General features: G+C 47.4%; 1 pseudogene; it reads left to right on the forward strand.

The window, feature by feature from the left end:
• The window catches only part of LOC135504634 (XK-related protein 7-like), a 73,412-nt pseudogene extending 55,833 nt beyond the window's left edge, over window positions 1–17,579 (forward strand).
• Window positions 17,580–18,934: the final 1,355 nt, after the last annotated feature.

Here is an 18,934-nt window from a genome sequence, read left to right on the forward strand (position 1 = left end):
GTCTTGTTGTAAAAATATATTTTACAGTCAAACTTACTGTAATATATATCTGTGTAAATATTCTATAATTGCAATACAAAATAGATTCCTGTAATGTTTTCATTTACTGTAAGGATGTAACTCTCACCTGTTTTTATGATGGAAATTTCGCATTACAGATGCCACTGTGGATCTTCGCAGATTGGGTTGCACCCTCAACCCTGCCTCTCTCAATGAGAGACCATGGTTCACGACATGGTCTATAAGTGTAGCCCTTATTTCATCTGAAATAACAGCTCTTTGTCTTCTTTGTCTTCCTCCACGCATCTGCCCTCTCCCTGCCACCCTTCTCCCTCCACGAACCCATCTTCCTTGCTCCATTTACAAAATGAGTCTTTCTGTGCTCTACCTATATATACTGCAATATGTGTGTGTGTTCACTAACAAGTCTAAAACAAGACACCTGCTTAGCCTTTCAGCTGAAATTGCAATCAGCAGTGTTTGAAAGGCACAAGGCTGAAATCTATTCCGTTTTGAATGTGTGGTTCACAGTTTTGACAGCAGTGTGTTAGCATTTGAACAAAGTGCTGTAAATCCACAGTGTTGTGCAGGTTGTGGTTAAAGTCATGGGATAAGTGTGTAGAGTTTTGAAAACTGTGTTCAAGCAATGAAAAACGAACTGGAGTTTGGTCCACATGAACTGCTGCTGTGCAGACTGTAGTTAGAGTTTTGCACATGTGACTCCAGTTGTGTCCACTGTCGTTTAGCAATCGAAAAAAACTGTAATTGCACATCATACCCATTCCTTCAAATCAATACACCTGACCAGCAGTAGGGGGCAGTGAAGAGGTCTCTCTTACTGAAGACAAACTTGTCCAAATTTAAAATTTTAAACCTTTGCCTGCTTTTTAAAGCTATTTCTACTGTTTTATTTGCGTGATCTCTAAGGGAAGGCTATTCCATAGACAAATGCCTGTATGGAAAAACGTGCTCCTTCCAATACTGTATACACTTGGGATTTTACAAGACATAACATTAGCTCTGGTATTGTGACTGTGTTGGTTACAGACCATACCAAGGTGGTTTTTCACGTACTCTGGGGGATCAATCATCTAAGATGTTAAACATATGATTAAGTTTAAGTGGGTCCACTCTGGACTCCAAAGGCAACAAGCCCACCTCCCAGAACTCCTGTACCCCTATGTGGGTCCTAAGGGGGACATTCAGCATATAACTGATAACATTATGTGGGTCCTGGAGGGGGGGGGGGCATTCAGCATATACCTGATAACATTATGTGGGTCCTGGAGGGGGGGGGGTCCTGGGGGGGGGCATTCAGCATATACCTGATAACATTATGTGGGTCCTGGAGGGGGGGGGCATTCAGCATATACCTGATAACATTATGTGGGTCCTGGAGGGGGGGGCATTCAGCATATACCTGATAACATTATGTGGGTCCTGGAGGGGGGGCATTCAGCATATACCTGATAACATTATGTGGGTCCTGGAGGGGGGGGGCATTCAGCATATACCTGATAACATTATGTGGGTCCTGGGGGGGGGCATTCAGCATATACCTGATAACATTATGTGGGTCCTGGAGGGGGGGGGGGGGCATTCAGCATATACCTGATAACATTATGTGGGTCCTGGAGGGGGGCATTCAGCATATACCTGATAACATTATGTGGGTCCTGGGGGGGGGCATTCAGCATATACCTGATAACATTATGTGGGTCCTGGAGGGGGGGCATTCAGCATATACCTGATAACATTATGTGGGTCCTGGAGGGGATAACATTATGTGGGTCCTGGATTCAGCATATACCTGATAACATTATGTGGGTCCTGGAGGGGGGGGGGCATTCAGCATATACCTGATAACATTATGTGGGTCCTGGAGGGGGGGGCATTCAGCATATACCTGATAACATTATGTGGGTCCTGGAGGGTGGGTCCTGGGGGGGGGGGCATTCAGCATATACCTGATAACATTATGTGGGTCCTGGAGGGGGGGCATTCAGCATATACCTGATAACATTATGTGGGTCCTGGAGGGGCATTCAGCATATACCTGATAACATTATGTGGGTCATTCAGCATATACCTGATAACATTATGTGGGTCCTGGAGGGGGGGGGGCATTCAGCATATACCTGATAACATTATGTGGGTCCTGGAGGGGGGGGGGGCATTCAGCATATACCTGATAACATTATGTGGGTCCTGGAGGGGGGGCATTCAGCATATACCTGATAACATTATGTGGGTCCTGGAGGGGGGGCATTCAGCATATACCTGATAACATTATGTGGGTCCTGGAGGGGGGGGCATTCAGCATATACCTGATAACATTATGTGGGTCCTGGAGGGGGGGCATTCAGCATATACCTGATAACATTATGTGGGTCCTGGAGGGGGGCATTCAGCATATACCTGATAACATTATGTGGGTCCTGGAGGGGGGGGGGGGCATTCAGCATATACCTGATAACATTATGTGGGTCCTGGAGGGGGGGCATTCAGCATATACCTGATAACATTATGTGGGTCCTGGAGGGGGGGGGCATTCAGCATATACCTGATAACATTATGTGGGTCCTGGATAACATTATGGGGGGGGGCATTCAGCATATACCTGATAACATTATGTGGGTCCTGGAGGGGGGGGCATTCAGCATATACCTGATAACATTATGTGGGTCCTGGAGGGGGGGCATTCAGCATATACCTGATAACATTATGTGGGTCCTGGAGGGGGGGGGGCATTCAGCATATACCTGATAACATTATGTGGGTCCTGGAGGGGGGCATTCAGCATATACCTGATAACATTATGTGGGTCCTGGAGGGGGGCATTCAGCATATACCTGATAACATTATGTGGGTCCTGGAGGGGGGGCATTCAGCATATACCTGATAACATTATGTGGGTCCTGGAGGGGGGGGGCATTCAGCATATACCTGATAACATTATGTGGGTCCTGGAGGGGGGGCATTCAGCATATACCTGATAACATTATGTGGGTCCTGGAGGGGGGGGGCATTCAGCATATACCTGATAACATTATGTGGGTCCTGGAGGGGGGGCATTCAGCATATACCTGATAACATTATGTCCTGGGTCCTGGAGGGGGGAGGGGGCATTCAGCATATACCTGATAACATTATGTGGGTCCTGGAGGGGGGGGGTCATTCAGCATATACCTGATAACATTATGTGGGTCCTGGAGGGGGGCATTCAGCATATACCTGATAACATTATGTGGGTCCTGGAGGGGGGCATTCAGCATATACCTGATAACATTATGTGGGTCCTGGAGGGGGGGGCATTCAGCATATACCTGATAACATTATGTGGGTCCTGGAGGGGGGGCATTCAGCATATACCTGATAACATTATGTGGGTCCTGGAGGGGGGGGCATTCAGCATATACCTGATAACATTATGTGGGTCCTGGAGGGGGGGGGCATTCAGCATATACCTGATAACATTATGTGGGTCCTGGAGGGGGGGGCATTCAGCATATACCTGATAACATTATGTGGGTCCTGGAGGGGGGGGGGGGCATTCAGCATATACCTGATAACATTATGTGGGTCCTGGAGGGGGGGGCATTCAGCATATACCTGATAACATTATGTGGGTCCTGGATTCAGCATATACCTGATAACATTATGTGGGTCCTGGAGGGGGGGGCATTCAGCATATACCTGATAACATTATGTGGGTCCTGGGGGGGGGGCATTCAGCATATACCTGATAACATTATGTGGGTCCTGGAGGGGGGGCATTCAGCATATACCTGATAACATTATGTGGGTCCTGGAGGGGGGGGGTCCTGGAGGGGGGGGCATTCAGCATATACCTGATAACATTATGTGGGTCCTGGAGGGGGGGCATTCAGCATATACCTGATAACATTATGTGGGTCCTGGAGGGGGGGGGCATTCAGCATATACCTGATAACATTATGTGGGTCCTGGAGGGGGGGCATTCAGCATATACCTGATAACATTATGTGGGTCCTGGAGGGGCATTCAGCATATACCTGATAACATTATGTGTGGGTCCTGGATAACATTATGGGGGGGGGGCATTCAGCATATACCTGATAACATTATGTGGGTCCTGGAGGGGGGGGGGTATTCAGCATATACCTGATAACATTCAGCATATACCTGATAACATTATGTGGGTCCTGGAGGGGGCATTCAGCATATACCTGATAACATTATGTGGGTCCTGGAGGGGGGGGGCATTCAGCATATACCTGATAACATTATGTGGGTCCTGGAGGGGGGCATTCAGCATATACCTGATAACATTATGTGGGTCCTGGAGGGGGGGGCATTCAGCATATACCTGATAACATTATGTGGGTCCTGGAGGGGGGGCATTCAGCATATACCTGATAACATTATGTGGGTCCTGGAGGGGGGGCATTCAGCATATACCTGATAACATTATGTGGGTCCTGGAGGGGGGCATTCAGCATATACCTGATAACATTATGTGGGTCCTGGAGGGGGGCATTCAGCATATACCTGATAACATTATGTGGGTCCTGGAGGGGGGCATTCAGCATATACCTGATAACATTATGTGGGTCCTGGAGGGGGGGGCATTCAGCATATACCTGATAACATTATGTGGGTCCTGGAGGGGGGGGCATTCAGCATATACCTGATAACATTATGTGGGTCCTGGAGGGGGGCATTCAGCATATACCTGATAACATTATGTGGGTCCTGGAGGGGGGGCATTCAGCATATACCTGATAACATTATGTGGGGAGGGCATTCAGCATATACCTGGATAACATTATGGGGGGGGGGCATTCAGCATATACCTGATAACATTATGTGGGTCCTGGAGGGGGCATTCAGCATATACCTGATAACATTATGTGGGTCCTGGAGGGGGGGGGCATTCAGCATATACCTGATAACATTATGTGGGTCCTGGAGGGGGGCATTCAGCATATACCTGATAACATTATGTGGGTCCTGGAGGGGGGGCATTCAGCATATACCTGATAACATTATGTGGGTCCTGGAGGGGGGCATTCAGCATATACCTGATAACATTATGTGGGTCCTGGAGGGGGCATTCAGCATATACCTGATAACATTATGTGGGTCCTGGAGGGGGGGCATTCAGCATATACCTGATAACATTATGTGGGTCCTGGAGGGGGGGCATTCAGCATATACCTGATAACATTATGTGGGTCCTGGAGGGGGGGCATTCAGCATATACCTGATAACATTATGTGGGTCCTGGAGGGGGGGCATTCAGCATATACCTGATAACATTATGTGGGTCCTGGAGGGGGCATTCAGCATATACCTGATAACATTATGTGGGTCCTGGAGGGGGGGGGGCATTCAGCATATACCTGATAACATTATGTGGGTCCTGGAGGGGGGGGCATTCAGCATATACCTGATAACATTATGTGGGTCCTGGAGGGGGGCATTCAGCATATACCTGATAACATTATGTGGGTCCTGGAGGGGGGGGGGGGGGCATTCAGCATATACCTGATAACATTATGTGGGTCCTGGAGGGGGGGCATTCAGCATATACCTGATAACATTATGTGGGTCCTGGAGGGGGGGCATTCAGCATATACCTGATAACATTATGTGGGTCCTGGAGGGGGGCATTCAGCATATACCTGATAACATTATGTGGGTCCTGGAGGGGGGCATTCAGCATATACCTGATAACATTATGTGGGTCCTGGAGGGGGGGGGGTGGCATTCAGCATATACCTGATAACATTATGTTGGTCCTGGAACATTATGGGGGGGGGATTCAGCATATACCTGATAACATTATGTGGGTCCTGGAGGGGGGGCATTCAGCATATACCTGATAACATTATGTGGGTCCTGGAGGGGGGGCATTCAGCATATACCTGATAACATTATGTGGGTCCTGGAGGGGGGCATTCAGCATATACCTGATAACATTATGTGGGTCCTGGAGGGGGGGCATTCAGCATATACCTGATAACATTATGTGGGTCCTGGAGGGGGGGCATTCAGCATATACCTGATAACATTATGTGGGTCCTGGAGGGGGCATTCAGCATATACCTGATAACATTATGTGGGTCCTGGAGGGGGGGCATTCAGCATATACCTGATAACATTATGTGGGTCCTGGAGGGGGGCATTCAGCATATACCTGATAACATTATGTGGGTCCTGGAGGGGGGGCATTCAGCATATACCTGATAACATTATGTGGGTCCTGGAGGGGGGGGGCATTCAGCATATACCTGATAACATTATGTGGGTCCTGGAGGGGGGGCATTCAGCATATACCTGATAACATTATGTGGGTCCTGGAGGGGGGGGCATTCAGCATATACCTGATAACATTATGTGGGTCCTGGAGGGGGGCATTCAGCATATACCTGATAACATTATGTGGGTCCTGGAGGGGGGGCATTCAGCATATACCTGATAACATTATGTGGGTCCTGGAGGGGGGGGCATTCAGCATATACCTGATAACATTATGTGGGTCCTGGAGGGGGGGCATTCAGCATATACCTGATAACATTATGTGGGTCCTGGAGGGGGGGGGCATTCAGCATATACCTGATAACATTATGTGGGTCCTGGAGGGGGCATTCAGCATATACCTGATAACATTATGTGGGTCCTGGAGGGGGGCATTCAGCATATACCTGATAACATTATGTGGGTCCTGGAGGGGGGGCATTCAGCATATACCTGATAACATTATGTGGGTCCTGGAGGGGGGGGCATTCAGCATATACCTGATAACATTATGTGGGTCCTGGAGGGGGGGGGTCCTGGAGGGGGCATTCAGCATATACCTGATAACATTATGTGGGTCCTGGAGGGGGGGCATTCAGCATATACCTGATAACATTATGTGGGTCCTGGAGGGGGGGCATTCAGCATATACCTGATAACATTATGTGGGTCCTGGAGGGGGGGGCATTCAGCATATACCTGATAACATTATGTGGGTCCTGGAGGGGGGGCATTCAGCATATACCTGATAACATTATGTGGGTCCTGGAGGGGGGCATTCAGCATATACCTGATAACATTATGTGGGTCCTGGAGGGGGGGCATTCAGCATATACCTGATAACATTATGTGGGTCCTGGAGGGGGGCATTCAGCATATACCTGATAACATTATGTGGGTCCTGGAGGGGGGGGCATTCAGCATATACCTGATAACATTATGTGGGTCCTGGAGGGGGGGCATTCAGCATATACCTGATAACATTATGTGGGTCCTGGAGGGGGGCATTCAGCATATACCTGATAACATTATGTGGGTCCTGGAGGGGGGGGCATTCAGCATATACCTGATAACATTATGTGGGTCCTGGAGGGGGGGGGGCATTCAGCATATACCTGATAACATTATGTGGGTCCTGGAGGGGGGGGTCATTCAGCATATACCTGATAACATTATGTGGGTCCTGGAGGGGGGCATTCAGCATATACCTGATAACATTATGTGGGTCCTGGAGGGGGGGGGGGCATTCAGCATATACCTGATAACATTATGTGGGTCCTGGAGGGGGCATTCAGCATATACCTGATAACATTATGTGGGTCCTGGAGGGGGGGGGCATTCAGCATATACCTGATAACATTATGTGGGTCCTGGAGGGGGGGGGGCATTCAGCATATACCTGATAACATTATGTGGGTCCTGGAGGGGGGGCATTCAGCATATACCTGATAACATTATGTGGGTCCTGGAGGGGGGGGCATTCAGCATATACCTGATAACATTATGTGGGTCCTGGAGGGGGGGGCATTCAGCATATACCTGATAACATTATGTGGGTCCTGGAGGGGGGGCATATACCTGATAACATTATGTGGGTCCTGGAGGGGGGCATTCAGCATATACCTGATAACATTATGTGGGTCCTGGAGGGGGGGCATTCAGCATATACCTGATAACATTATGTGGGTCCTGGAGGGGGGGCATTCAGCATATACCTGATAACATTATGTGGGTCCTGGAGGGGGGGCATTCAGCATATACCTGATAACATTATGTGGGTCCTGGAGGGGGGGCATTCAGCATATACCTGATAACATTATGTGGGTCCTGGAGGGGGGGGGCATTCAGCATATACCTGATAACATTATGTGGGTCCTGGAGGGGGGCATTCAGCATATACCTGATAACATTATGTGGGTCCTGGAGGGGGGAGGGGGCATTCAGCATATACCTGATAACATTATGTGGGTCCTGGAGGGGGGGGGCATTCAGCATATACCTGATAACATTATGTGGGTCCTGGAGGGGCATTCAGCATATACCTGATAACATTATGTGGGTCCTGGAGGGGGGGGGCATTCAGCATATACCTGATAACATTATGTGGGTCCTGGAGGGGGGGGCATTCAGCATATACCTGATAACATTATGTGGGTCCTGGAGGGGGGGGGGCATTCAGCATATACCTGATAACATTATGTGGGTCCTGGAGGGGGGGGGCATTCAGCATATACCTGATAACATTATGTGGGTCCTGGAGGGGGGGGGGCATTCAGCATATACCTGATAACATTATGTGGGTCCTGGAGGGGGGGCATTCAGCATATACCTGATAACATTATGTGGGTCCTGGAGGGGGGGGCATTCAGCATATACCTGATAACATTATGTGGGTCCTGGAGGGGGGGCATTCAGCATATACCTGATAACATTATGTGGGTCCTGGAGGGGGGGGGCATTCAGCATATACCTGATAACATTATGTGGGTCCTGGAGGGGGGGGGGGCATTCAGCATATACCTGATAACATTATGTGGGTCCTGGAGGGGGGGGGCATTCAGCATATACCTGATAACATTATGTGGGTCCTGGAGGGGGGGGGGGGCATTCAGCATATACCTGATAACATTATGTGGGTCCTGGAGGGGGGCATTCAGCATATACCTGATAACATTATGTGGGTCCTGGAGGGGGCATATACTGATAACAATGTGGTTGGGATTCAGCATATACCTGATAACATTATGTGGGTCCTGGAGGGGGGGGGCATTCAGCATTACCTGATAACATTATGTTCCTGCCATTTTATCCTGAGAAATAATTTGGCCTGGAAAATTCAGCATATCCTGATAACAATTGATCTAGGGACACACCAAGATTCACTTGTTTTTGATTCGCTTGTTTTTGATTCACTTGTTTTAGATTCACTTGTTTTAGAATCACTTGTTTTAGATTTACTTGTTTTTGATTCACTTGTTTTAGATTCACTTGTTTTAGATTCACATGTTTTAGATTCACATGTTTTAGATTCACATGTCCTTGCCTGCACAGTTTACCGCACTATCTCGTCATCCCTAAGCAATCTGTTTTGTTCCAAAAAAAATCAAAAATATTCAGACAACCAATCTGTAACAAAATGCAATACCTTACTCAGGGTCTCCTCTATATAAACTGTGTCCGTCCCTGATTCCAGTATGGCCGAGTCATCAGTATAAAGCAATTGTTTGCACTTACTATTGTATCTGGCATATCCTTAACTTATATAAGAAATAAGAGAGGCCCTAAATTGATCCCCTGCGGTACTCCACAGGATATTTCTTTGGCCTCTGACAGAACATCACCAACATTACATACTTGTGTTCTGTTGGTCAGATTAGACCTAAACCAATTCACTGCTACTGTAACGGGATTCATCTGGTGAAGGAGAGGCGGACTAATATGCAGCGTGGTTGAAGTTCATGTTTTTTTTTAATAAGAAAAATTATATGGGTCCTGAACAAACTACAAAACAATAAATGTGGGTCCTGGGGGGTCCCGTGTGCTACAAACACTGACACAGGACACAATCACCCTCAAAACCCAACACCAAACAGGCTACCAAAATATGGTTCCCAATCAGAGACAATGACTAAAACATTATGTGGGTCCTGGGGGGGCATTCAGCATATACCTGATACACTTCAACTATGACAAGTTCTCCCACTTACTTATTTTGCACCATAATTTGCAAATAAATTCATAAAATTATGTGGGTCCTACAATGTGATTTTCTATAGTTTTTCCCTCATTTTGTCATATGTCATAGTTGGAGTGTATTCAGCATATACCTGATAATTATGTGGGTCCTCTCTCATCTTTTTAAGTGGGAGAACTTGCACAATTGGTGGCTGACTAAATACTTTTTTTGCCCCACTGTAAGTTATCATTTTACACACTCACACACTCACACACACACACACACACACACACACACACACACACTGTTAAAGGATTCCCATGTTATCTTCCTCTTTTCTCACATACCTTTGAAAGAATTCACAAATGTAATAATTTAAAAAGTTGTTTGTGTGCCTCTGTCTCTGTTAAAGAGTCTGAGATGAGATCTATTATTCATTCTGGAGAAGAACACGATTAATTAACATATTAGACATGTTAATAAGACCATAGCAGGAGACTCAAAAGCAGCGAGACGGAAGACCTCATTTAACTTAATTAAATATTAATTTGGCAAAATGTTAATAATTTAATCTTGTGTCCAATTAGTAATGAATCCTGTCTAAAGAGATGAAAAATGTAACAGCAACACTCTAAAATTATGTAGATCCTGGACGACATTCAGACATCATACCTTATAAAATTAAAATCCTGGAGCAAACTCTTCAGATTCCTGATAACATTATGTCCTGGGTGTGTGTGGCATTCAGCATATACCTGATAACATTATGTGGGTCCTGGAGGGGGGGGGCATTCAGCATATACCTGATAACATTATGTGGGTCCTGGAGGGTTCAGTATAGACCTGATAACATAGACTGGGGTCCTGGAGGGGGTTCAGCATATACCTGATAACATTATGTGGGTCCTGGATAGACTGGGGCATTCAGTCTATACCTGTATAGATTATGTGGGTCCTGGAGGGGTAGTATTAGTATAGACCTGATAACATTATGTGGGTCCTAGACTGGGGCATTCAGTATAGACTGATAACATTATGTGGGTCCTATAGACTGGGGTAGGGGGGTTCAGTATATACCTGATAACATTATGTGGGTCCTGGTATAGACTGGGCATTCAGCATATACCTATAACATTATGTGGGTCCTGGAGGGGGGGGGGTAGCATATACTGGGGTAACATTACTGGGGTAGTATGGACTGGGGTGGTATTCAGCATATACTGGGGTGGTATAACATTATGTGGGTCCTAGACTGGGGTTCAGTATAGACTGGGGTAACATTACTGGGGTCCTGGGGTGGTATAGACTGGGGTTCAGTATATACCTGATAACTTATGTGGGTCCTGGAGACTGGGGTAGTATAGACTTCAGCATATACCTGGGGTAACATTATGTGGGTCCTATAGACTGGGGTATTCAGTACCTATAACACTATGGGGTCCGGTCTAGACTGGGGGCATTCAGTATATACCTGATAGTATTATGACTGGGGTTCAGTATAGACTGGGGGTCCTGGGGGGGGGGCATAGTATAGACCTGATAACTGGGGTCCTGGGAGGGGGACTGGGGTATATACCTGATAACATTATGTGGGTATAGACTGGGGGGGGCATAGACTGGGGTATACCTGATAACTTATGGGGTCCTGGACTAGCATAGACTGGGGTAACATTACTGGGGTCCTGGGGGGGGGGGCATTCACTGGGGTAGTATAGACTGGGGTATGTGGGTCCTGGACTGGGGTGGTATTCACTGGGGTATGTGGGTCCTGGGGTAGTATAGACTGGGGTGATAACATTATGTGGTCCTGGAGGGGGGGGCATTCAGCATATACCTGGGGTAGTATAGACTGGGGTAGTTCAGCACTATACCTGATAACTGTGGGTCCTGGGGTGGTATAGACTATACCTGACTGGGGTAGTATAGACTGGGGTGGTATAGACTGGGGTATTCAGACTGGGGTAACATTATGGGGGTCTAGACTGGGGTAGCATAGACTGGGGTGGTATAACATTATGGGGTCCTAGACTGGGGGTATTCAGCATATACCTGATATAGACTGGGGGTATAGACTGGAGGGGGGCATTCAGCATAGACTGGGGTGGTATAACTATAGTATAGACTGGGGTAGTATAGACTGGGGTGGTATCCTAGACACAGCACTGGGGTAGTGATAACATTATGTGGGGTAGGGGGTAGACTGGGGTAGGTTAGGACTGGGGTAGTCTAGACTGGGGTTAAACTCTAGCGTTAACTGGGGTATAACTGGGGTCATTTACATTTGTAGTTAGACTGGGGTAGTCTAGACTGGGGTAATAGACTGGGGTAGATCTGTACATTGACTGGGGTTCATTTTTGATTAGACTGGGGTGTTTTTGATTCACTTGTATTTAGAATCACTTGTTTTAGTATAGACTTGTTTTTGATTCACTGGTTTTAGTTCAGACTTTTAGATTCACATGTTTTAGTATAGACTGTTTTGGATTCACTTGTTTTTGACTGGGGTTCAATCTCCTTGCCTGCACAGTAGTACCACTATCTAGTCATCCCTAACAATGGGGTTCCAAAAAAATCAAAATATTCAGACAACCAATCTGTAACAAAATGCAATAGACTGGGGTAGTCCTCTATATAAACTGTGTCCGTGGTATAGACTGGGTGTCATCAGTATAACTGGGGTTTAGACTGGGGTAGTCTATCTGGCATATCTGGGGTAAAAAATAGACTGGGGCCCTAGTATAGACTTGTCCCTGGGGTAGTATAGACTGGGGTATTACAGACTATAGACTGGGGTCCCATAGACTGGGGTAGATAGACTGGGGTAGTCTGTATAGACTGGGGTAGTATAGACTGGGGTAGTATGACTGGGGTAGTAATTCACTGACTGGGGTTCATCTGGTAGACTGGGGTAGTATAGTTGAAGTGTATATTTTGGGGTAGTAAAGACTGGGGTATATATGACTGGGGTACAAAACAATAACTGGGGTGGTATAGACCAGTCCCGGGGTAGACTAACACTGACACAGGGACAGTCAGACTGGGGTGGTAAACAGGCTACCATAGAATGGGGTTCCCATAGACTGGGGTATGATAGACTGGGGTAGTATAGACTGGGGTGGTATAGACTGGGGTACATAGACTGGGGTAGTATGACAAGTAGTATTACTTATTTTGCACCATAATGGGGTAGTAAATAACTTCATAAAAAATCCTACAATGCGATTTTCTGACTGGGGTCCCTCATTTTGTCTGTCATAGTATAGACTGGGGTAGTCTATGATGGGGTAGTATAGACCTGGGGTAGTATAGACTGGGGTAGTATTGACTGGGGTAGTGACTAACTGGGGTAGTTTTTTGACTGTAAGTTATCATTTTACTGGGGTAGTATAGACTGGGGTTAAAGTATTCCCAGACTCTTTTCTTGACTTTGAAAAGTAATTACAAATGTATAATTTAGACTGGGGTCTGTCTCTGTGGTATAGACTGGTCCCATAGATGGATCTATAGACTGGGGTAGTTAATTAGACATATTAGGGTTAATAAGACCATAGCAGGAGACTCAAAAGACTGGGGTAGTATAACTTAATTAAATATTAATTTGGGGTGTTAATACTGGGGTGGTATAGACTGGGGTGGTATACAGCAACTCTAAAATTATAAAGGGGTAGATGACTGACAACAGACTCAGGCCTTATAGAAAAGTATAGACTCCATAGACTGGGGTTCTGATTCTGTAGACTGGGGTGTGTGTGTGTGTGTGTGAGTAGTAGAGACTGGGGTAGAGAGTGTGACTGTGGGCACTGTATAGACGGGGTCATGATGACTGGGGTAATCAACAGGGGTAGTATAGACTGGGGTAGTATAGACTGGGGTGGTATAGACTGGGGTGGTATAGACTGGGGTCCCATAGACTGGGGTAGTATAGACTGGGGTAGTATAGACTGGGGTAGTATAGACTGGGGTGGTATAGACTGGGGTGGTATAGACTGGGGTAGTATAGACTGGGGTAGTATAGACTGGGGTGGTATAGACTGGGGTAGTATAGACTGGGGTAGTATAGACTGGGGTGGTATAGACTGGGGTACTATAGACTGGGGTAGTATAGACTGGGGTAGTATAGACTGGGGTACTATAGACTGGGGTAGTATAGACTGGGGTACTATAGACTGGGGTAGTCTAGACTGGGGTAGTATAGACTGGGGTAGTATAGACTGGGGTAGTATAGACTGGGGTAGTATAGACTGGGGTAGTATAGACTGGGGTAGTATAGACTGGGGTAGTATAGACTGGGGTAGTATAGACTGGGGTAGTATAGACTGGGGTAGTCTAGACTGGGGTAGTATAGACTGGGGTGGTATAGACTGGGGTAGTATAGACTGGGGTGGTATAGACTGGGGTGGTATAGACTGGGGTAGTATAGACTGGGGTAGTATAGACTGGGGTAGTATAGACTGGGGTAGTATAGACTGGGGTAGTATAGACTGGGGTAGTATAGACTGGGGTAGTATAGACTGGGGTAGTCTAGACTGGGGTGGTATAGACTGGGGTCCCATAGACTGGGGTAGTATAGACTGGGGTAGTCTAGACTGGGGTGGTATAGACTGGGGTGGTATAGACTGGGGTGGTATAGACTGGGGTAGTATAGACTGGGGTGGTATAGACTGGGGTACTATAGACTGGGGTACTATAGACTGGGGTGGTATAGACTGGGGTGGTATAGACTGGGGTAGTATAGACTGGGGTAGTATAGACTGGGGTACTATAGACTGGGGTAGTCTAGACTGGGGTGGTATAGACTGGGGTGGTATAGACTGGGGTGGTATAGACTGGGGTGGTATAGACTGGGGTAGTATAGACTGGGGTAGTATAGACTGGGGTAGTATAGACTGGGGTAGTATAGACTGGGGTAGTATAGACTGGGGTACTCTAGACTGGGGTAGTATAGACTGGGGTGGTATAGACTGGGGTGGTATAGACTGGGGTAGTATAGACTGGGGTAGTATAGACTGGGGTAGTATAGACTGGGGTGGTATAGACTGGGGTAGTATAGACTGGGGTGGTATAGACTGGGGTAGTATAGACTGGGGTAGTATAGACTGGGGTGGTATAGACTGGGGTAGTATAGACTGGGGTACTATAGACTGGGGTATTATAGACTGGGGTGGTATAGACTGGGGTGGTATAGACTGGGGTGGTATAGACTGGGGTGCCATAGACTGGGGTGGTATAGACTGGGGTGGTATAGACTGGGGTAGTATAGACTGGGGTAGTATAGACTGGGGTGGTATAGACTGGGGTGGTACAGACTGGGGTAGTATAGACTGGGTTAGTATAGACTAGGGTAGTCTAGACTGGGGTGGTATAGACTGTGGTAGTATAGACTAGGGTAGTCTAGACTGGGGTAGTATAGACTGGGGTAGTATAGACTGGGGTAGACTAGACTGGGGTGGTATAGACTGGGGTAGTATAGACTGGGGTAGTATAGACTGGGGTAGTATAGACTGGGGTAGTATAGACTGGGGTGGTATAGACTGGGGTGGTATAGACTGGGGTCCCATAGACTGGGGTAGTATAGACTGGGGTAGTATAGACTGGGGTGCCATAGACTGGGGTGGTATACACTGGGGTGGTATAGACTGGGGTGCCATAGACTGGGGTGGTATAGACTGGGGTGGTATAGACTGGGGTGGTATAGACTGGGGTACTATAGACTGGGGTACTATAGACTGGGGTGGTATAGACTGGGGTGGTATAGACTGGGGTGGTATAGACTGGGGTAGTATAGACTGGGGTGCCATAGACTGAGGTGGTATAGACTGGGGTGGTATAGACTGGGGTACTATAGACTGGGGTGGTATAGACTGGGGTACTATAGACTGGGGTGGTATAGACTGGGGTAGTATAGACTGGGGTGGTATAGACTGGGGTAGTATAGACTGGGGTGGTATAGACTGGGTTAGTCTAGGCTGGGTTAGTCTACTTTATTTAGGCTGAGCATGAGGGCTCGCTGGTCTGGTCTACTTCGATGAGGTTATGTAATGTGTGTTTCTGAGGACAGAATTGAGTAACCCTAGTACAGGCAGTTATATAAAAACACAGGGAATCTCTGAACAGAGTCCAGTCATGTAAAGAATGTACATCCTCCGTAACACTCATCCCTCTCTGTCCCCATCTGTTGGTTTCTCTGCCTCGCTTCTCTCGTCTCTCTGGCCTGGATGATAGCATCCTACCAGATGGTGTCTCAAACACCTTTCTTCCTCAAATCTCTGTCTCATATCTCTTCCCCACTCTCTCCAGGTCTCTCTGCCTCAGCCTCCTTGGTCTCTCTGGCCTGGATGATAGCGTCCTACCAGAAGACTCTGAGGGACTCCAGAGATGACAAGCTCCCGATGTCCTACAAGGCTGTGATTGTCCAGATGCTGTGGCAGTTCTTCACCATCGGGGCCAGGACCATCGCCTTCGCCCTGTTCGCCTCTGTGTTCCAGGTAAAAGGTTACACACCACACAGAACATGCACTGAGAAAAGCGCAATGTACGTTTCTATAATTTAAACAAAGTTATCATTAATTGCAGGTTATTTTCAAGTTCTTGCTGGGTACGGTCGCAAAATTCTGGTAACTTTCTCCAAATTCCCATTTCTTTTTAGAAATCCTGGTTAGGGGAGTTTGGATTTCCTGTGTATTCCCTCTAAGTGGGATTTGGGGAAAAACCTGGGAATTTTCAGGAAGTTACCTGACATTTTGCAACCGTTGAGCTGTTGTTTTTTCTTTTTTTAAACGTTGACATCTCTGTGTTGCAGCTCTACTTCGGTATCTTCGTCGTGAGCCACTGGTGTCTCATGACGTTCTGGATCATCCAGGGGGAGACAGACTTCTGCATGTCCAAATGGGAGGAGATCATCTATAACATGGTAGTGGGCATCATCTATATCTTCTGCTGGTTCAACGTCAAGGAGGGCCGCGCTCGCTTCAGGATGTGGCTCTATCACACGGTGACTCTGGTAGAGAACGTGTCCCTCACCGCGGCGTGGTATCTTTACCGCGGGCCGAACACCTCTGACTTTTACGCCCTCGTCGTGGTGTGTGTGGTGGTTTGTAGCTACGCTCTGGGGATCTTCTTCATGTTGGGGTATTATTGTCTCCTGCACCCTGACGGGCCGGTGTCCGCGGCTCAGTGGGGGGGGTGTGTGGAGGACGGGGGGTTGATGGTGGAGTCCTGTGTGACCCCAGCCGAGGCATCACCCCTCCCCCCTCCAGACGTGGTCACCAGCCCCCCTAGGACTCTAACTAGGACTGCAGGTGCGGATCGGGGCGAGGTGGTACCAGGAGATCTAGCTGTGTTCCAGGTTAGATCCACCACCACTACCTCTCCGGCCCTGGCCCTCGGCCCCTCAGGACAGAGGGGCCAGTGATCCGGATAGACCTTCCCAGAAAAAGGTACCCTGCCTGGGATGCTCACTTCATCGACAGGCGGCTGCGGAAGACCATCCTTGTCCTGGAGAACACCTCCCCAGTCACGCCAAGGATCCAATACCGCAGTCTGAGCAAACCCAAGGAGGTTATGGAGTATGAGACTACCGTGTAATGTAACGTAATCTAGCTACACTACCTCCACCAGTACAGCAGGGGGCTCCACCAGCCAGGTGAAGAAAGAGACTGAACAATGATGCTCAACTCTTATCCTCCTGTTTGAAGTAAATTAAAGGGTGCTTGGAGACAACAGTGTATACTATAAGTGTACCCTACTCCCTCTATGGGAAGGGGAGACAAGGAGAGTTGAGAGAAGAAGGTTGAGGAGGCGGTGCTATTGGAGGACTGTGTACAGGTGTAAGACAGGTGTCAGGTGACGTCAGGTGACGTGGGCGTGTCAGTAAATGTACCTGTTTATGACCAGTGCATGTGTGGAGTGTTTCCGCTCAGCTGTTGCCACATTCTGTGTGTACTATAGGAGCCAATCGGCTGTAGCCGAGATCAAGGGTGAGAGGTGAAAGGTCATCTAAGGTCACACCAGGTCGTGACCTTATGGAGAACTGCAGGAGGAGACACTGAAACAAGACATGGGTCATGAGTCTCTCAACACTGAATCAAGAGAGGACATGGGTCATGAGTCTCTCAACACTGAAACAAGAGAGGACATGGGTCATGAGTCTCTCAACACTGAAACAAGAGAGGATATGGGTCATGAGTCTCTCAACACTTAAACAAGAGAGGCCATGGGTCATGAGTCTCTCAACACTGAAACAAGAGAGGACATGGGTCATGAGTCTCTCAACAATGAAACAAGAGAGGACATGGGTCATGAGTCTCTCAACACTGAAACAAGAGAGGATATGGGTCATGAGTCTCTCAACACTGAAACAAGAGAGGACATGGGTCATGAGTCTCTCAACACTGAAACAAGAGAGCCCATGGGTCATGAGTCTCTCAACACTGAAACAAGAGAGGACATGGGTCATGAGTCTCTCAACACTGAAACAAGAGAGGACATGGGTCATGAGTCTCTCAACAATGAAACAGTGAACACAGTCATGTCAACGATGATGATAGGTGACTGTTGTGATGCTCATGATGATGATGATGATGATGGTGATTGTGCAGCCTTGTCCCAGATATATTTGTGCTAACTTCTATGTTAATTTTCTTGACAGTGACCGCAGGAGTTGACAAGACATGCTGTTGTTGACAGTGATGCTCATGTAGAAATAACTGGGAAGTCGTAATTCAGCTGTTATGAGGAAGGACTCAAAGCTGATTTGGTAGAAAACGTTGTTGTCATAGTAACATGAAAACAGTGACAGTGGTGTGTTGATGACCAGCTTCAGTGATTGGAGGTTCGGTTTAGCAAATTCAATCATTCATTACCTTTATTCATGTAATGTTATTTATTTTCCTGTTTATTTGTATATTTTAAAATAGTTTACTCGCTCAGTGGCCATGCCTTTGATAATGTTTCTTATCAAGGTGTAAACATATACAG

The sequence above is a fragment of the Oncorhynchus masou genome, chromosome 18 (assembly GCF_036934945.1).
Source record: "Oncorhynchus masou masou isolate Uvic2021 chromosome 18, UVic_Omas_1.1, whole genome shotgun sequence".
Lineage (NCBI taxonomy): Eukaryota > Metazoa > Chordata > Actinopteri > Salmoniformes > Salmonidae > Oncorhynchus > Oncorhynchus masou.